The 21,578-nt window shown below is 52.7% G+C and overlaps 1 long non-coding RNA gene and 1 pseudogene across 1 annotated transcript; both read right to left on the bottom strand.

Annotated features, from left to right (window-relative positions):
• Positions 1-543: 543 nt before the first annotated feature.
• Positions 544-4,183, bottom strand: LOC133354453 (uncharacterized). Its single transcript, XR_009756585.1, has 2 exons — positions 4,129-4,183; positions 544-3,438 (listed from the first exon to the last, which is right to left on the bottom strand). It is a non-coding gene; the product is annotated as an uncharacterized LOC133354453 (long non-coding RNA).
• A 1-nt stretch (position 4,184) lies between these two features.
• On the bottom strand, positions 4,185-16,381 carry LOC133354419 (dnaJ homolog subfamily B member 12-like; annotated as a pseudogene).
• Between the last annotated feature and the right edge of the window lie 5,197 nt (positions 16,382-21,578).

Here is a 21,578-nt window from a genome sequence, read left to right as displayed (position 1 = left end):
TTCCCATGTTCCCCCTGCCCCGTTTCACCACCTTCCCCGATGGTGTCCCTTCACTCGCGTAACGCGTGTTGAGATGCGGACGCATACATATTTTAGACGCGAGAGATTTAAATTTAAAACAATCGGCTTTTCCCAGCCAATGTTACGATTCTTAAATAAAACATTTATTAGTCAGGCCACGTAACGATCTGGCCACGATTTTTTTTTGTCATGATACCCTTCACCGCCCCGACGAAGCCAAATAAATCTAACTTGCATGGGTACAAGCGTTTAACACGCCGATTATAAACATTTCAGCTAATCGCTAAATTTGCAAGAACCTTACCGAAAAAAAATAACAAATGCTGCGTCGTTGCACACTCGTGCACGCGAAAATTGAATGTTTGCCCAAGTTGGGTGGCGGAGGGTTACACGACACATTTGGCCATATCATTAGGCGACCGAACCCACATTATGAATGTCAACGTTGCTGTTGCTCCTGTCGGCGTCGCCGGGCACCGCTGGCGTACGGGCGTGTGGCACCATGCACGCGGTTCATCTGTAAAACGTTTATTCTTAATTTATTTTGCAGGCAGTGCCGAACCATACATTTTTTACAAAATCCTCATCGTCGTCCAAAGGTGTTCGCCTCTTTCCCAGCCCCATCGCACCGCGGTCCCGCCAGCCCGCACAGACTCTCTCATTGCAACACCCCCTCCCACCCCCCCAACATTAGAGCTTTCACATTATAACTTAAGTCTCTCTACATTCACGTAATATACAGTATATATATGTATATGCCATTACGTTACGAGTGGTGAGCGCGGTGAGAAGGGGGTAGCGGACGGGTCGTTGTTTGAGTTGGGGAGGAGGGGGGGTCGTCGCTCAGAGCCAGGGGATGGCGAGGTTTACCACGTGGTTGGTGCGAGTGAGTCGGGTCCCCCCCCCCAACCACCGCCGGAACTCGTAGTACAGAGAAGCGCTTGCGGGAACGCAAGGAGTGCGGAGTAAGGGGGGTTCCGTCTACGGCGAGCGAACGAGAGAGGGGCACCGTCGATGATTCGGACGCAATGGCGGGCCGCCGCCAATGGAATCCAGCCACAGAACTTATCGAATCGAAATGAACGATGGGAAGGATGGGCCAACAGCTTGGGGGTGAGGCTCACCAGCTAATTAAAGACATGCTCGCCTTAACCAACCAGACACTAGTACTAGCCCTACCTCTGAACCTAGCCATCTAGCCAACCAGGCAATAGTATTCAACCTCTGGCTCACCTTAACTCTACCCCTAACCAATTCCCAGACACAACACGAGCATTACCCCTTCTCCTAACCAACCAAACACTAGCACCCGGCCTTCAATTCACGCCAACTCTCGCGATAACCCTCACCAACTATCCAACCAGGCACTCGTACAAGGCCTCACAATGAGCCTGACTTGAACCCGAATCAAATTAGCCGACCAGACACCAACCCTAGTCCTGACCCTAGCCTCACCCCCGTTGCTTCACCGGGTGCCTTGCTGACGTCGTGTTCACTTCTCTGCGTCGGCGATCTCGGCTTCACTCAGTTCCATCCTCTACCCGGGTCGTGTGCCGCCCCCGGGTAAAGCCACAACCGTAAAATTACGCTGCTTCAGAAGGTACAATTAAAACGCATTAGACGTTAACAGACGCAACACGTGAGTCTTGATTAAAGTGACGAAGGCGCCACTCGGATACGACTGGGAACTAAACACACACGCATTCGCAATAAACTTGTGTACACCTATCCACAGTTATGGTATTGTACAATAATATTTCAACACAAATATTTTCCAGTATTTTTAAAGTCCTACAAATCACGCAAAAATTGTTTTCCTTCCAGAGACTACCCTCCGTCAGACTATACAGAACGGTAACTTGTTTCGAGCTTAAATATAAATAGGCGTTTGTTATGGATTAATGTGCACGCCGGGCCGAGCTTGGTTGGGCTCCGCCAGCCGCACGAGGCACCGACACACCGAGACATCTCCGTGCCGCCCATTCTTCGGACACCGTCCAGAGACGGCTCGGAGACGATGCAGGACCGTAGCCAAACAAAAACCCGGACTGGATTCTCTACGGGGTGGCCGGCCACGCAGCCACAGGGCACCATGCAAGTTGCGGCACGGCTCTCGCGCTGCACGGGAGCAAGGGGGTGGGGGGGTTGTGGGGAGAGGAGGTGGTGGTAGTGGGGAGAGGTGTGGATGGGGGCAGCGGCTGAGCGGAGGTATCATGCAGCAAGGAGTGTGCAGAGGCGGGAGGGAGGGGAGGGGTGGGTGTGGGTGGGGAGCAGCACAGAGACCGCAGTTGTGCGTGGGATCGTCGTGGTGCAATGTCGCGTGAGTCCGAGACAGCGCGCGCCGGGGCCACGACGACGGGCTGCAGCGGAGGGCCACGAGAACCCTGCCACAGCCGGCATGGAGACGACGACGGGGGGGCACCGGTGCGGAGGTCGCGGGTGACATGCGGTTGCGGACCTCGGCCACGGTCGCGATCACGAGCGGCCGGTGTCGCAGCGCTGGGCTCGTGTCTCTTGCGGGAATGTGGTTTGACGTTTCTCCTGCTGAGCCGCGGGTGCGTATAGAGGCGACCAAGATCTACAATCAAATCGGCCCCAACGTTTGAGTCGACTGAAGGACAGGCACGAGCGGGTGAGGGAGGGAGTGATAAAATGGCCGATCTCGAGACACCAGACACACGGGGCAGCGTTGAGATGAACGCGTCGAGACAGAGACACTGCTCCTGCACACTGCAGCGCCAGGCTGCAGGAGACGGCGTTGAGAGATAGTAGTGGGGACTGCACGGAGAGTGGAGAAGCAGTGGGAGGCAGCAGAAGTGATAGCAGCGGTGATATCATCGACAGCGGGAGAGACTGGCAGAGCGCAGCAGTGATATCGACAGTGGGAGAGAGCGGTAGTGACAGAGAAGGAGAGACAGTGGGAGGGAGCACAGCAGTGATGGGACTGATAATCGGGATGAGCAGCGGGAGACACCATTAACAGTGGTAGTGATAGCATCGGTGATATCATCGACGGGCCGGAGAGACTGGGCCAGAGCGCAGGAGTGATATCCCTGAAAGTGGGAGAATCAGGGGGAGAGACAGCATCGATGGCTGAAGTGATAGCAGGAACAGCAGCATTGACACGGAGAGGACAGCGTCAGAGGGACGGCGGGTGTGTTCGTGGCGTCGTGAAGAGAGGGGAGCCGAGCGCGGGCGAGGCGAGTGGCCGATCACTCGGCACAGCGCAGGACTCTCTCCTCCTCTTCCTCCTCCTTCTCTTCCTCCTCCCAGACACGAACGACCACGGTGTCCCCGCAGCTTCTCGCACACGGGGAGGCAGAAGGGGGCACACACGGGGCACCTCCCCCTCCCCTCCCTATCTGCATCCCACCACCTTCCCCATGCCCAGTGTCCTCCCACGCGCGCTTCCGGTTCCTAACGCAAGAGGAACAACGCACGCGCACACACACCTCGTCACAACTTGACGAGCACGTGGGGGCCTTGGTAGAGGCTCTCAGAATAAAACAGTGATTTCCCTATTCTTAGGTTTTTTCGGTAAAAGTCACGTAGGTAAAACATTTAATTAATAAAAGTAAAATGAAAATAAAATAAAAAATCACGACGTTTCGGAGGCAACACAAGCTTCCGGCTTCAGGTGGAACCGTCACAGCACGATAGCTGTATCAAGTACTTACCGGTGTGCACGTGCGATGCATTTTCGGTGTGTGTGCGAGTGAGCGAGTGTGTGGGTGGGCGAGTGTGTGGGTGGGCGAGTGTGTGGGTGGGCGAGTGTGTGGGTGGGCGAGTGTGTGGGCGAGCGAGTGTGTGGGCGAGCGAGTGTGTGGGCGAGCGAGTGTGTGGGCGAGCGAGTGTGTGGGCGAGCGAGTGTGTGGGCGAGCGAGTGTGTGGCGAGCGAGTGTGAGCGAGCGAGTGTGTGGGCGAGCGAGTGTGTGGGCGAGCGAGTGTGAGCGAGCGAGTGTGTGGGCGACGAGTGTGTGGGGCGAGCGTGTGTGGGCGAGCGAGTGTGTGGGCGAGCGAGTGTGAGCGAGCGAGTGTGTGGGCGAGCGAGTGTGTGGGCGACCGAGTGTGTGGGTGAGCGAGTGTGTGGGCGAGCGAGGGCTTCACCGGTGTGCGCGAGCGGGTGAGTGCGGCGTGCCACGCCGGCCACTATCCGGCGCGGCCTGCAGCTCGTTGAGCCGCGCGCAGCTGGGCGTCGCCATGTTTCTGCGCCTTGTGGTAGAGCGTGCTGTCTCCGAAGTAGCGCGCCCTGTGTAGATCATGTTCTCCTCTGCCGGCACACGGCGCATGTACACACGGAAAGGCCGGCCGTTTAGCGCGACGACAGAAAAAAGCGTGCGTTACGCCGCGCTCTCGCGCGTTCGGAAGCCCAACAGCAAGCGGCGGCGGCGATGGTGAGGCTCGGACCGCGGGTCGCATCGTGACTGCCCACAGCGATTCGGCCTCGTGATGCCACGTGAGCACCGGCTACGGTACGATTCGAGAGGCGATGGATGCCCTGTCGTCTGGTTTCCACCGTCCCCATTTGTGTTGTTGTTTGGGATTACCCCCCGACCGTTGGCCCCTCTCCTGGCGGACGTGCAGGCTGGTGCCGGTTACCTTGTGCCGTAGCACAGGGGCAGCTGCCGCTCGGGGTCCCCCCCCCCCCCCTTCAAATGGTTTGAGATGAGGTACGAGGTGCTTACTCAAGCACCGCTCTATACATGCAAAGACGAGCATTGTTGTTGTTTCCACAAGTCTTAATTGTGTAGTCTTCTTCTCAGCGTTTTGCGCATAACCGCTGGGAATGCGGCAGCTCGAGGGGTGAGGTTTAGATCAAAGTGGGGGGGGGGGGGTGAGGTGTCGGTGAGGGAGGATCTTGGGAGTGGGGGGGGGTTTGGATCTCGGGAGGGTGAAGGTGTAGCCCGGGGGGGGGGGGGGGTGAGGGAAATCACGGGGGGAGGGGGGTGAGGATGGAACACAGGGGGGAGGAAATGGGGGGAGGGTAAGGGGGGAATTCGGTGGGGGTGGAGCTCACTCTGTTGTCGCTCCTTCCAGCAGTTGTTGCGAAGGTTGGCGACGTAGTCGTCCTCCACGCTGCGCTCCACACGCTCCAGGCCCTGCCCCTTGTAGTCTCGCTCAAAGTCCTTGTCTACGTAGTAGGGCACGCCCAGCTGCATGGTGTGCCGCGCAATCGTGTGGCCCAGGCCCCTGCAGTGACGTGCGCAGCGGTGACACACGGTGGAGACTCACGGTCACAAACACAGCAGTGACACACGGTAGGCAGTGACAGCGACACGCACAGCGGTGACACGCACAGCAGTGAAACAGTGACTCCCGGTGACAAACACAGCAGTGACACACAGTAGTGACACACAACAGTAACACGCAGTGCAGTGATACACGGTGCAACACAGTACCCATTGACAGTGACATAGTAACACAGTACAAAGGGAGGGATACACATTGATACAGGGACACATTGACACTTCGAGCTGGGACAAAGATTAGTGATTCACAAAATAGTCACACAGAACAGTGACAAGAATCAGCGATAAAGCTCATTCACTTACACACACGGGCAGTAGCTAAGGCTGTAGGGCGGGTTGTGAATTATTTGTGTGAGCGAGTCGGTGAGCAGGTAATCGGATGAACAGGCGAGCGAATGGGTGAGCGAGTGGGTGAGTGAGCGAGCAAGTCGACACAAGGGTCGTAGTTGAGGCTACACGCACGATTGTAAATGATTTGCGTCATTCGGTGAGCGGGAAAGTGAGTGAATGAGCCAGTGGGTGGGCGAGTGGGTGGGTGGACTTACGGGCGATAGCTGAAGCCGTAGGGCAGATTATTAATGCTCTGTGCGAGTCATGAGCAGGTGAGTGAGTGAACGGGTGAGTGGGTGGGTGGGTGAGTGAGCGGGTAGACAACGGTAGTAGCTGAGGCTGCAACGCAGGTTGTGAATGGTTTGTGAGTGAGTTGGTGAGTGGGTGAGTGAGTGAATGAGCGAGCGGGCGAGTGGACTCACGGCCGGTAGCTGAGGCTGTGGCGGGTTGGACACCATGAGCTGGCTGATGATGGATACGATCACCAGGATAAAGATGGGCAGCAGCTGTACGAACATCGTGAACCCACCCTGCTGAGACAGCGAGGAAACCGCGCCGGAACTCATCACACGTGGTAACACGGATAGATCCTCTCAAAGGGGCGGAGGAGGACGACGACGACGATGACTCCACCAAAAGCCGCCACTCAAAGCAATTCGTATTTATCATCTGAATGTAACTGCACAGTAAAACCTCTCGGAAATGGACTCGATGAAGCCAGAATATGGGATAATCCAGGAAAGGACAAAATAAATCAACACCAGCTTCGTGTTCATGTGCTAATAAACACTTTAATTCTAGATTTGAAGCTTCGTGACTGCAAGGATTCATACTCTTAGGTTTTTTCGGTAAAGTCAGATAGGTCAAAAATATAATTAAAATTAATAAAAGTAATAAAAATAAAATAATAAATCACGACGTTTCGGAGGCAACACAAGCTTCCGTCTTCAGGTGGAACAGTCCACAGCACTATTGCTGGATCAAGTAAAGAATTTAAAGAGAGAGACTTTACTTGATACAGCAATCGTGCTGTGACTGTTCCGCCTGAAGACGGAAGCTTGTGTTGCCTCCGAAACTTCGTGATTTATTATTTTATTTAATTACTTTTATTAATTTATTTTATTTATTTTTTACCTACTGACTTTATCGAAAAAACCTAGAGTATAATTAACACTTTCCCATTCTGAGATCTCTGCCAGTTGCAGGCTGCATAGCGGCGTTGTTTTAAAGACATTGTTCTCACCACAGAGAACCACAGCGATACGACCACACTCTATGACAGCTGCGCCAAACTGTGCCACGCCCTCCCGCAGTGGCCTTGTGGAAGCCTCGGTACCGAGAGAAGTTATTTTAACTTCGGTGTTCTTTCGGTTTCGTCTTGATGATGGGCCTCCCCTACGTCGGCAAAGCCCTAAATGAATGCCTGGGGCAGTGCGTGAAACATCGTCACAAAGGTGGCCAGGCATGGTACTGAGCTCCCACCCCCCTCGTGTGCCACGTTGGCCTTCACAGGTGCTCGCTAACAGCAGCTTGCCCCGACAGTCTGATAAGGCTAGAGGGGAATCTCTGCCTGTGTGTGAGTGTGTGTGCGTGCAAAGTCCTCACATCGCCGTGCTGGTGGTCTGGCCGAGTGTTGCGCTGGCTGGTGGTATGTGTAGCGCGCCTGCCCGTTGCTGTACACATGCACATTGGCTGCAACACACACACAAAGCATGCACCGCGTTTCATCATCATCAACAATGTCATTAGGTTCAGAGCTTTAAATCTTTACATTTATTTGTTTAAAGACTCAAAGACACTAGGAGGGAGTAGCAATTTGCCAAGAGTGACCTGGGTCAATCAAAATGACAGAAATAAAGTAAAGCATTTGAGCAAATAGCAATCGGTGCAAAAACAATTGCATCACGTGAGAATTGAACATATGGTACAAACACGAATCAATGCTAAATAAATTTGCTGTAGCGCGTGTCAGCATGTGTTACCGTGTTCCCCGTGTATGTATGTTGAACTTCTTTCGCACTGCACGTAGCCAACCTGCTAATCGGAGGTGCGGATCCCATGTCCCCGTGTCCCCATTGCGCCGTGTCCCCATGGCGCCGTGTCCCCATGTCCCAGTGTCCCTATATCGCCGTGTCCCTATATCTGCGTGTCCCGTGACCCGTGTCTCGGTGTCCCCGTATCCCCTGCTCACAGGCTGGGGAATCCGCCCCCAAAGAACAGTTTGAAGAGGTCCTCGGGGGGAATGTCTGCCTCAAAGATCGCTGGAGTGCTCGTGCGCCTAGCGCCGGCCCCGTGGCGCCGCCGCCTGCTCGTCACCGTACTGGTCGTAGCGCCCGCCCGCTTCTCGTGGTTACTCAGCACCGCTACGCGTTTCCTATGCCTGTATGGTCACATCATCATCAGAGCCACCACATTGTCATCGTGATCATTGCCGTCATAGCCATGAACATCGTTATGAAAAATCATGAGCATCATAACAATTGCCGATGACACCGATGATCACACAGACCCTCTCGCACGCACTTACACCACACACACAGAGGGTTCAGTGAGCGACCAAGCATGCAAGTTAACGGACGAGTGAGTGAGGGAGGGAGGGAGGGAGCGAGCAAGCTATTGAATGAGTGATTGAGCGATCGAGTGATTGAGTGAGCGGGTGGGTGAGTGGGTGTTTGAGCAGGTAGGTGAGTGAGCGAGCAGCGAATGAGCGACTAGAACAAGTGAGCGGGTGAGCATGTGAGCGAGTGAGTGGGTGGGTGGGAGTCTCCTCACCCTTGAAGGCCTCGGTGGCGCCGGGAGCATGGTTCTTGTCTGGGTGGAACTTGAGTGCCAGCTTGCGGTAAGACTTCTTCAGCTCCTCCTCCTGCGCATCTTTGGCCACACCCAGGATCTCGTAGTAATCCTTGCAGCGCTTTATCCTTCAGGGGCAAGAGGAGGCGGAGATCACGATGGGAGGGAGGGAGGGAGGAGAGGGAGGGGGGGGGAGGGAGGGGAGGGAGGGGAAGGAGGGAGGGGGATGGGAGGAGAGGGACCATCTCTGCTGGCACCAGGCACAATGCCAGTCGCCAGGAACATGTACACTCTGACCTCACGTAATAAGAAAATAAAACCCATTTGGAACTCTGACAGTGAGCAGTGCATCACCCTGAGTGTGAGAGTGACCTGCTGAAGGGGACACTCCATTAATTTCCAGTGACCTATTTACCAAAATTAAACACATTATTTGAAGCTGCTGCATCGGCAGTGGTGCAAGGGCACAATTAACAAAATATAACTCAACACGTTCATCAGTGACACTGCGTGGCCTTGACAGGAACAATAAACATCGGCGACGTTTTGGGCAGTGGCCCTTCTTAAAGTGCAGTCTGCACTGTACACCACTGTGTAAAGTGCAGTATCCCAGCTCGTATCCACTCCTCTGGCCTCTCTATTTAGGCTCTTTTTCCAGACTCGGGCTTCTGCACTTTCCCAAACGCCCTGCTGTCACGATGTTTGCAGCATGGCAGTCAATCGGATGTTTTATTCTCTGGGTGGGAAGTTTGCCAAATAGGTGACAAACCGGAATTTATACGATAGGGTTTTTTTTTCCTGTAGCGTGCAGTCATTGACTTATATAGAACACGAACTCCCAACACTTGAGAACCCGGTTTAGGTCACGGGCGGCTGAAACTGAGGATCTCAGCAGTGTTGGCCAAGTGCTCTGAACCCTGAGCCACCCGGCCTCACTAGATCGCCACGACTGTCTGGAACTCGATTCCTCCAGCCACCTGTGCCGTTGACTCCCTAACCCCTAATCAAGTCCAGGCTCAATACTTTTCTGTATTGCCCTCTGCCTATGATTGCCTGCCTCTCGCTTTCAAATAACTATGCCCGCTCCTTCTATAACGGCATATTCATATGGGATTGTATATAAATCCAAACTGTATTTATCCGCACAGAGACCCACAAATTGTATGTATGCATCTTCTTGGTTCTTTCGGTAAAGTCACGTAGAAAGGAAATAATAAAAATAATAACAGACGCTGTCTTTCCGACAGACCTGTTCTTCACCTGAGGACGGCTGCTTGCGTTGTGGCCGAAACGTCGTGAAAATTGTATTTTTTATTATCCTATTAGTTCCCTTCTACGTGACTTTACCGAAAAAACCAAGAAGATGAATCCCTGCAGTCACAAAAGCTTTAAATCGAAATGTATGCATGTTGAATTTATTTCACGTAGCCGCCGTGCACATGGGAGTGGTGGTGCTGGAGACCACGGCAGGCACTCACCTCTTCACTGCCTCCACCTGCTCCTGAGTGTAGCTCTTGGCCGTCTCGGTGGAGCCGGCGGGCCCCTTAGCGTCGCCCGCTTCTGATCGACGGCGCATTTGCGGTGAGCCCGGCGCATCGGCCTGCCCGTTCTGTCCCGCGCTGCTCCCGTTGCGAGAGATTACGTCGATCAGGGCTGTGCAGGAGGGGGGGGGGGGAGTGCACGGGGATACATGGGCAACATCAGTCATCAGCGCCGAGCTCTGCCAATTGACCAACCAACCGGGCGGCTAATAAGCCGGCCGGTACAATTCCACGCCGAGTTCTCGCCGCATGTACTCCTCTACAGCCGATTTGGTTTGCACAACCGATTGCTCAGGTGTAAACCAGGCTGTAAAGAAAGACAACCTTAGTGATATATGCGAACCCTGTAATGACGCGCCGATTCACATCGAGTCTTACACCGACGATACTTAAATACAAGAACACGTGACATCTCGTCACCCGTGACCGATCCACTGCCAGATGAAGGCCTCCTCAAGTCGTTGCAATCTCACCAGGTCACGCGATGCAGCGAGCCATAAAGCTCATGCACATGAGCTGGCTTAATTGTTTCATCTCCATGGTAGACGCCTTCTCGGGCATGTTCCATCATTTGTCTTGACTACCAGCCATCAGCACTGATCAGCGCTAAGTATAGCCAAGCAATGCAGAAATCGAAACGAGACTTCAACCAGCATTGACTTGACAAATGGCTACACACGAGATGCAAGGTGCTATGAATTGGCAAGGCATTTAAGCAAGCACCATACACACAAAGATTATGACTGCGACCACTATCTGGCTCTTTTTGTGTGGAAGTGTTTGGGTGCGTTTGGATGGACGTTGCTTTGTGAGCGATGTTCGTTGGAAACTCGCGGTGTCTCCACCACGACGGTGGGGTTATGATCTGGGTGACGTCTACGGCCCGGGCTCGTCTGCAGAAGGGTGATGAGCCACAGCCGTTTCGGCGGTCAGCCAGGGCCCCGGTGCTCATGGCGATGCCCAGGGGCCTTGTCTCCTGGCCTGGTGTGAAGGGATGGCACCCCCCCCCCCCCCCCCCCCGAGGATAAAAATAACGCCGGAACACAGTGTTTCGGTATCCTGGCGTCTGGGGTTCCGGTGTCCACAACGCACGGTGTGTGGTAACGGACACGGTGAGAGCATACGCGAGCCCGGTACAAAGGGGAGGCTCCATCGGTTACTCCGGCACTAGCTTCACCGGGCGAGCACCAGCCACGCGACGCGGCGCTAACGGCCAGCTACAGCCGCCCCCCCCAGCGCGAGATACATCACAAGCACCAGCCTAATTCGGAGCCTTGGCTGCAATCCAAACACAAGCTTAGCACGTCGGTCCTGACACCACCCCGCCCTGACGCCAGCTCTATCCCTAATGCCACATCAAACTTCCCCTTAAACCCAAAAACAAGCCCTAATACCAGTATGAACCAAAACACTAGCTAACCCCTATCAAACCAACAGCCCTACCAGCAAGCCCTGATAGTCCTTTTAACCCAAACAATAGCCCTGATAAAACCAATATCCCTAACACGGACCCCGACTCAGCCGAGTACAATTCACCAGCTGACAAAACAACGCAAGAGGAGCAACAGCAGCAGCATCGCTCCGCTGTGGTGTAGAATGACATTACGCCACTTTTATCCAACGTTCATCAGACCCCTGCGAGCGATGTAATGTGCACGCGAAGAAGTCTACTGTATTCTTTAGCGACGGGCAACGCACGCAAGCCTAATCTGCAACTGGAGCTAAGAAGAGACAGCCTCAGCTTGAGCAGCAAATGCGTGCACAGTATATTGACGCATACACAGAGGGCTTCGCATACATGAAAGTACACGTGTACACACACAGCTACATAGAGGGTGCATACAGAGCTGCATATATTCAGCATGCACACATGTACACGCACAGCTTCATATACACAGCGTGTATGCATAATACACACAGCTGTATATACACAGCAAGTATATGTGTACACAGAGCTGCACTTAAGAGGATATAGACAGCATGTACCTATGATGTACTGCATGTATGAGATGTGTATGCTAAGCACGCACACGGACAGTTTAGGATTCTGCCGTAGTTTAATGGTTAGCCCATTGGACTTACAATCCAGAGGTCGCTGGATCAATCTCCCAGCACAGCAGTTGAAACAATGGTGCAAGTTCTCTAATTACTCCCAACCCCCCCCCCCCCAACCACCTCTGTCCACCCGGAAGTAGAGACGGGTACGCCAGTTAATGGACTCTGCGGGTCACGTGTGGTGGTGGGGTAAATGTGGCTACTTTCAGTTTTCATTTATTTGGTAAAGCCCTGTGAGCCATTCGGCTCTTGAATCGGGTGCAACCGCAACAAACACAAAAACATGAACAAGAGAACATCTTCAAGTGACTATGCGCAAACAGAAAAATCCAGGAAAAAATAAACTTTTTTCCAGAAAAAGCACCGTACACCAACGCTGTGTGCAAAAATCCCAGTGGGATGCAAGTCAAACAACAACAACAACCACAAGACAACTTAGATTAAAGCCATACTCCCACCTCTTCCATCCGTCTGGTGTGTAAAACTAGGCAAAAATACCCTCTAGAGGGATTCTATAGAGCTCCCTCGGTCAGTATTGCAGTGCAGTCGTTGCAGGGATGAAACTTTACCGCTTTTACGAACTGATTCATAATATTCATAAATTGAACTTTACTGCAATCGACATTCAAGCCATTGTCACAGCGGCAAAGTTACGTTTCACAGTCTGCGGCGGTTTCACGGAAGGCGAGCGTGTCATCCCAATAGACTAACTTGCAGGCCATTGTTTTTGTTTATTTCTTTTGGGCGAACTGGACCATGACGCCGGCACGCGATGGCCCACGACTCGTTCCGAATGACGTCGGGGGATCTTTAACGTCTGCTCCGAAGCGGAGCGGTGCGCATTCTCTGCTCAATACGGTACAGCCCGCCGCATTTGAGCCGTGAACCTTCGCAACAAGTGGCGAGCACGCAACCGCTAAGCCACGTCGCCGCCCTATGTAATATACACACGGTGAACGCAAAGCTTAATTTATATAGCATGCATCAGAACTGGAGTCAATAAGAATTACAATTGTAGCACTATCGATGGGGCTCAAATCACATTCTCACTACAATTCATTAGGAATATTACGAGTACAAAAATACTCGACACCAGGTCTGCAATGTGGATGCACGCAACTTCACGTACACATCATGTACGCCGACATCGTGTGCCCATACAGTATAGAGCTTAATGTACACAGAGCACGTACACATACAGCATGAACACGCAGCTTTTGGTACACAGCATGGAATTATACAGCATGTAACAACACAGCTTCATCCACACAGCAAGTACACATATAGCAGGTACACATATAGCGTGGAAAGAACTTCATATACGCCAAGAGATGCATGTTCCACATACAAGACCACGATCCCCCGTATAGCCTTAACAGACTGTAGGGGCAAGTGCTGTTAGCGAGCACCTATGAAGGCCGGAACGGTACACGAAAGGGTGGGTGACCAACACCACGCCCGACCACCTTTGTCTCCCTAGTGGCGACGTTTACACACCATACCAGGTAATCGTTTTGAGGATACATATACGTGGCACATACATAACACGAACTAGCAGTGGTACCTTGCGATCCAGTGTTTTGGAGGCAAGAGTCGGCGGACAACAAACATTCACGAAAAGCTCAAGTCCACAAAGGCTGCGAGGTGGCCACGATGTAGCAGTAGAGCAACTGCGTTCTTAATCCCTGTGTGTGAGCTTTTAAGTGTTTTCACCCGATATAGGTGTACGTGCTCTTTCTTTCCATATGCAAAGTAACGAGTACATGGAAACGGTCAAACGTCTGAATTCAGAACCCTCCTGAAAAAGTCTTGAGACTCGGGCAAGGGCTTTTCTGGTTAAAAGGACATACAGGCATTAGCCTGATTGGATTGCGCATGCAGGGACCCTAATGGGGGGCACAAGAGCCGCTCTTATATTGTAGTACATGTATGTTATACTATACACGTATGTACGCATGTTGAACCTATTTCGCCGCCCTACGTAGCCAACCGTGATAATTAATCGGTGGTGCAGCAGGACATCAAAATATACAGTCAAATCAAAGTGAGTTCCTGGTCAAATGAGCATTTAGGTCGTGCTCTTTAAGCGTGCTGATGTTTCCCGTTTGAAGCCTTGAGCCAGCGATGACAATTCCATATTCCTATGGCCGGGGGGTGAGTATAGGATAACCACTTTTGACTTCCACCCACAAAAGTGGTACATTTTTTATATCCGCGTAGGAGAAATGACGTTCTGAGTAATCATCACCTGACCGCGGCATTTAACATTAACAGAACGTGGGCACGTACAGGGTAGCACCAGCCACTGACCGAAAGGACATATACTGACCAGCAGACAGGCACACTCAAAGACGCATGCATGCACGCATTTATTACCGGGTATCAATACCGTTAATCAGCCCAGCATATCGACAGAGATCGGTGGACTCATTTGTTTGACAGAACGATCGGCAGGTTGATTATAACAATATCGACAGGGAGTTCCTCCGGTCGACACTCTAACGGTAACCATATTTACCTTCACAATGGTCGATATACTGACCGTAACACCGCTAGACTCTACTAATAGGGGTTTTCCCCTTTTTTCTGGCAACAAAACTGACACCTTTTGCAAGGAATCATGTTACATTAACCACAATACTTGCAGTCAAATGCAACAAAAAAACAATACCCTGATAATTTATGCATTGTCCTTGAAACTGATTGATCCACACCAGAGACAGCTTTCTTTAGAGCCTAGTCTCATATGATGTTCGACCAGATGACGCCAAGTATTGTTTTTGTTTGCATTTGACTGCAAGTATTGTGGTTAATGTAAACATGATTCCTTGCAAAAGGTGTCAGTTTTGTTGCCAGAACAAAGGGGAAAACCCCTATTAGTATATTTTGGTACTGGCAAAGGAGGTCCCATGATGCAACCGCTAGACTCATCAACATGTCATAGACATCATGACGAGTATCAGACCGTAAAGGAAACCGCTGTAGTTACGCGCTCATTCAAAGGAGGAATATCAAAACTACACCAACTCTCTCCCTAAGTCCTCTCCGTCGTGGCTACCAGATTTTGCTCGAAATTGGCATTTTAGCTATTGGACACCAAGGGTGGCACAGTCGGTTTTTTAACATAGGGTTTAATTGTCTTTTTATATTAAACCCGGCCATCTGAGATTGGGAGAAATCCGGTTTAATTGGTTCTAATTGCAGAAGCGCACTTCGCCAACTTCTCAACGATGGGCTTCATCCATTCCAAGCGAAGGAACTCACTGGCGCCCACGATTGTGGAGGAGAAGCTCATCGTGTTCATCAAGACCAACCTGCCCGCCGCATTCTACGACTACCCCGTGCCCGACGGCCCCCCCGAGTACGATAGCAGCACCGACGAGGAAGCAGCCTAAGCCTTGGACCAGAGTTTCGTATTCATTAAACCAGGTTGTAATTCCCCGAAATCGGGTTTAATTGTAATAAAGAAAAACCCGATGCCTGCCGCTGGAAAAATCGGGTTTTTTTCCACCCATGTTGGACACAAGCATAGAAACCAGTATCGTACCGACCGGATGAAACTCCGACTGTAATATCGGAAACCACTTAACCGATATAGAAGTTTACACTCCACGTCGCGACAGCTCCGTTGACGCATTCAGTAGGTTGTCATATCGGCCCTAACAGCGGCACACGCTCGCTCACCAGCTAAACAACAACCGGCAAAACGTATCAGAACCCCGACTGATGCACAACACCGACAGTTTGATCAGCAACACACACACACACGGTCTGTCACGCTGCCCCCACAGACAAACCATCAGTCCCGGTGGACACAAGTGGCGTGTAGCAGCAATACCAAAGAGGCACTGAACCGGCCAGGATGACACCGACCCGGAATCACACCGCCCCGTCTGGTACAACACCGTCCGGTGGTAGACACACTGGCCGAGAAACATACCGACAGGCAGACTGCACAGTGTACAAACTGACCGGCAGGCATGCCGAGGAACCGGTAGGACACCGACTCACAAAACACGACCGCCATAACCAGTCACGGGCAGTACGAACCCGCCCTGCCTCGCTAGGCCCGAGTGCGGGCCAACGACGCCGCTCGGATAGTTTCCCTGCCGGGCGCGACGAGGGTGAAGCCGCCCGGGGGGCTCAGCCTGAGACGCGGCGTGCGCTAGGCCCGATTCGCGGCGCGAGCGGACGCGCCACACGGACGCAACGGCGGTCGCCACCTTTGGCCTTGTCGGTGGGGAAGAGCTTCTCGGCCTTTTGCAGGAACTTGAGCGCCTTGTCGCGCTCTCCCGCGCGCAGCGAGCGCTCGGCGATGTCCACGCAGCGCGCCGCCTCGTCCCGATTGCCGTCCATCTTCCCGCAGCGTCACGTACCCGCAGCGCGCATGCGCGACACGAGCCCCCACCTCTCGCCCCCCCCCCCCTAGCAGATCACGCGAGTCACGTGACTCCCTCCACCCAACGCCCCCCCCCCCTTCCTCCGCCCCCCCCCTTCCGCCCCCCCCCTTCCGCCTCCCCCCTTCCGCCTCCCCCCCCCGCCTCCCCCCCACCGCCTCCCCCCCCACCTCCCCGCACCACGGCCTCCCCCCCCGCCTCCCCCCCACCACCGCCTCCCCCCACACCTCCCCCCACCACCGCCTCCCCCCCCCACCGCCTCCCCCCCCACCTCCCCCACCACCGCCTCCCCCCCCACCTCCCCCACCACCGCCTCCCCCCCACCTCACCACCTCCCCCCACCACCACCGCCTCCCCCCCCACCGCCTCCCCCCACCCCCTCCCACCACCACCTCCCCCCCCACCTCCCCCCACCACCGCCTCCCCCCCCACCTCCCCCCACCACCGCCTCCCGCCCCACCTCCCCCCACCACCACCGCCTCCCCCCCCCACCTCCCCCCACCACCACCGCCTCCACCCCCACCTCCCCCCACCACCACCGCCTCCCCCCCCACCTCCCCCCACCACCACCGCCTCCCCCCCCACCTCCCCCCACCACCGCCTCCCCCCCACCTCCCCCCACCACCGCCTCCCCCCCCCACCTCCCCCCACCACCGCCTCCCCCCCCACCACCGCCTCCCCCCCACCGCCTCCCCCCCCACCGCCTCCCCCCACCACACCGCCTCCCCCCCCCACCCCCTCCCCCCACCACCGCCTCCCCCCCCCCCCACCGCCTCCCCCCACCACCGCCTCCCCCCCCCACCTCCCCCACCACCGCCTCCTCCCCCCACCACCGCCTCCCCCCCCCACCGCCTTCCCCCCACCACCTTCCCCCCACCACCACCGCCTCCCCCCCACCACCTCCCCCCCCCACCGCCTCCCCCCACCACCACCACCGCCTCCCCCCACCACCGCCTCCCCCCAATGGTGGCGAGATGTTAACTGCCTCGCCTGGCATGCAGGTCGTGGGTTCGATCCCGACCTTGACGCCTGCTGTATATTTGAAGTTTGCAGTGTCTCTCTCCCCGTGTTCGCGTGGATTTCCCCTCCACACTTAGAATCAATATGCGCTTAACGTATTGAGCTGCTATAATTTTACACATAAAGCCACTTTCGTGAGTTTTCATTTGTGGCCAGGTTGCTTCTGAAAAAAATAGCTGAGTGGGCCTTGCCTGGTAAAATTAAAGTTCCGTGAAATGGTTCGCTAAACCGTTGTGGATACGAATTCAATCACCAATCCGCCTGCTTCACACAACTGTCCCTCCACATTTAAACTTGTGTTTTTTTAAATCCTTTATATTAAGTTCGCTTGCTTGCTTACGACCGTGCAAATTATTAGGTCGTTTTTTAACCCACTTCCCGTGATCCAATCGAGCTGACATTTTCCACACAGACTCGTTGTGCGTGACAATTAATGTTCGTGAAATTTTTTTTCCAAAATTTTACACTTTTTAGGACAGAAATATTATATTTAATGACCAATTGCTTAATAGTGCAATGCAATCATCTGACCCATAGGTGGCAGCCATCTCAAGCCAGAGGACGAGAGGACTCTAGCCGCCACGCATATAAAGGATTTATAGTGAAAACCTTTGTTTTTACGGGTTATACTTGTTACACATCCCACCGGCTACATAGATGTGTGTGTGGCAACATTATTTCAGAAGCATTGGCTTGACACACGGTGCGTGAAGCTTCCAAAATTTATGGCCTGCAAAGTGTCCATGAGATGGCAGTACAGCAAGACTGTCAACACGCCTGTACGAGTGTGATTATACAGGTGGGAACAACAGGTTCCACACTGCCCACCAGGGATTATTTGTCTGTCTGTCGTGCATATTTGTCTGTCGTGCACGAATGCGCTGTCCAACCAACTTCCTACCTGCCCACTCCGAAGGAACGCGTTTCCCTTGTGTGGGTGGGCTTTGCCCCCATATGCTGCAGTGTACTCAAGTGTCCTGCCACACGTGAAACACTGAAATAAGATTGTCCAAATAGACAGTTTACCACGTAGGTTTTCCCGACCAATCGTATCCATAATAAAGTTGTTTTGGGTTAGATCGCGTAAATATAAAAGTCGATAAAACCGCCAGCACCCGAAACAGCCAATTGGCAAGGCTTGTCACGTCAACAAAACATGGCAATTAGTAACTAGACCAGCACACCACGTGTGTTGGATAGTAACCCTACAAGTGATGGAACACGCATCGATCCTCTTCATTAGTGTTAAGACGCCAGGTGAGGCTCTTGAATAGATAAATGACGGTGTTACCATAGTTGCATGTTAACACGCGCGCACACACACAACGCACGCCGAGCCCAACACACGCACGCACGCACAGGCAACTTTATCACACAGCTTTATTGCTTGCATTCTGACCTCCGCGGAGAGAGGAGGGGGAGGGGAGGCAACAACAGGCAGACCCGCGGTGGATGGCACGGCCCAGCCCGATCCGGCCCGACCCCCACGAACTCGAGACGAAGGCTCCAGGCTCTCGCATGCAGCCATGGGACCATGAGCACCAAACGACCAGAGCAGGGGACCGAAGTGGACTCCAGCATGAATACTCTTGTTGTAGTATTACACCGCACGCAACACACTCTCGGCCACGCAAACGCCACGGGCGAGCTCCGTGCCGTCCAACAGATGTTTCACAGAGCAGCGGTTTAATATAAAGACTGCTTCGTTCAATAATGGTGATGCGACCAACTGCTTGTCTTTACCCGAACACTACCCATCCTCATGGTCCCCCAGTTATGGGCAAACCCAATACCACGCCTCGTCAGTCAGTGAACCAAATAATTGGCTGCGCAGGTATTATTCACGTAAGCATTTTCACTACAACACTCATTCAACTCCTGATGACCCACCCGGCTCGCAATTCCACGCGTAGCATCGCCAGCGCAAGTCCTTTTTAGACAAAGCAAACATTTCAACCCAACCGTTTCAACCTAAAACTTATGTTTTTATGAAGTCAACTGCCTGAGATGGGTTATAATTTGTAGAAAGGGGCTGGTCTTAGATCAAGTTGTGGTTTCACACAAACGGTGTATTCACAATGGTGGCACAAACATCGGCATGTTTCCCGTTGGTTTTTTTCTTTACACGACTTTGCTCAGCCGAAGTGCCTGGATAAAAAGGGGCTCCCAAGGTTCAAGGTGGGATGGCCCATGTGAGTGGTGGACGTGCGAGTGTCCACGTGATCCGATCATCAACCACATAAAACACCTAACGTGGATATTTCACCCGGTCACTTCAATCCGTGCAAGGGTAGAACATTCACGTCAGGTGCCCTCGTGCATTGAGGCCAGTGACACCTGCAGGGTCAGCACCAATGTGCCTGGGCAGAGGTGTTTCGGGGTCATAAGGATTCATCCATTACCGTTGAAAATTACACTCACGAAACCCGCATGGAATTGTGCGTGAAGGAATGGATTATTTATCATTCATGCAAAATACATGCCAAAGAGCGAATGGGATGAGTCGAGACGGAACGAGGCAGCCAGTACAACGGAGGACTTGACAATGCAAACAAAGCAGTACGAACAAGACAGACAATACGCACACTTCAAACCAGTACAGATGAGACAAAAAAATAATCAGTTCTTGAATTTAATACTGTTTCCAAATCGTGAAAAATCGCTGAGGGTGGTATTGAATCATTACATGCTCAATGGATGTCACACGTCCTCCCTAATTATTCTCACCCCACCGCAGTCCCACGCACGGCAATGGAAACTGCAGTAAGGCCACAGCCTCTACGTATATGCAAAACGCATCAGCAGTTCCAGATGCACCATCAATGTTTTACATACACATGGAGGCTGTTGCTTCAAACATGTCGGGTGTTATTTGAAAGCTACGGTTTTCCGACCTGCACTTATTCCATTACGATTGTTTCCCCATCTTTTACGACAGATTGGACCATCTTTTAGCAACGACAGTTGAGACGACTCCCATCGACACAAGATAAAGACTTCGGAGTGAAACAATTTTGACTAATTATGTATACATTTGAAAACTAGTTCCTTTCAGTTGGGGCGTGATGAACTAAATGTGGGAGTTTCACAGTTCTATAGGACCAGTTTGGTAAGTAATCAAACCCAATGAACGGAGGTTGGCCTCGCAGAAGGTTTTTCATTGTTCTCAAATGGGATCATTCATCTCCAAGGTTGAAGGATATCACCTGATTGACATTAGTTGCCCTAAACCGGTTTGATTGAAACGTTTAACTCAAAATTCGGTAACACCAAACTGGTTTTAAGCCAAAGATTGTCAAATCGGTTTCACCAACGTGGATTTACAAGTGTAGTCAATTGTTGCACTAAACCGGTTTACTGTCCTTCGTGCAAACAGAGCTCTCGTGTTGCACAACGCCAAGCCCACTGACGTAAAGACCGACGCTTCTCCACGCATGCAGCTCAAGGTAAATTCCAGCCCACGGTCCCAAACCAATGGCCAGTGCACATACATCACCCTAAATATCAAACAGCCCACAATACGAGCTGAAGCTCGTCTCGATCAAGATACACACCGAGACGGTGTCTCTTGGGCTGCCCAAGACGGGTCTAAAGCGGACTAGCTCAGTGGTTAGCTAGCAGAGCAGTTTGGTTTCTGGGTTGTGTAATTTTCTTGTTCTCTTTTAAAGCAAAATTCAATTAATGAATTTCATGCAGCATGCAACAAAAAATTTCACTTGGGGTAATGGGGTGGAAAAACATTGCTATTTTGACAGATAAAAAAGCACAAATATTCATGAACAATTAGTTTACCAATTCTCTTTCATGGACCATAGAGAAATGGGTAGATTTAGCCATCTCGAGTGGTGCGATAATCCTGTTCTGGCCCATGTACCTATCACCACGGCTAATGATTGAACCTGCCCATGGTAAAAGTGGTCCTGGAACCAAAAAAGTGGAGAAGTGAACAGAGGGTCCTCTGGTGACGCACTTAAGGTGGGATTGAGTAGGGATCGTATGCGGGTTTCGTACTTGTGGCTAGTTGGTTCAGGTAATGGGCCATCATTTCGTATCCATCATGCCAACTTAGATCAATAACGAGCAATTGTGGGCAAAGGCCTACCCACGGCAGTCAGTGATGGCAGGGTTGTTGCTGTTGCTATGTAAGGTTTTAAGAGGAATTGCAGATTACGAGT

The sequence above is a fragment of the Lethenteron reissneri genome, chromosome 47 (assembly GCF_015708825.2).
Source record: "Lethenteron reissneri isolate LAM-NWPU_2019-01 chromosome 47, ASM1570882v1, whole genome shotgun sequence".
Taxonomy (NCBI): Eukaryota; Metazoa; Chordata; class Hyperoartia; order Petromyzontiformes; family Petromyzontidae; genus Lethenteron; species Lethenteron reissneri.
This window is presented reverse-complemented; position numbering and strand designations above follow the sequence as displayed.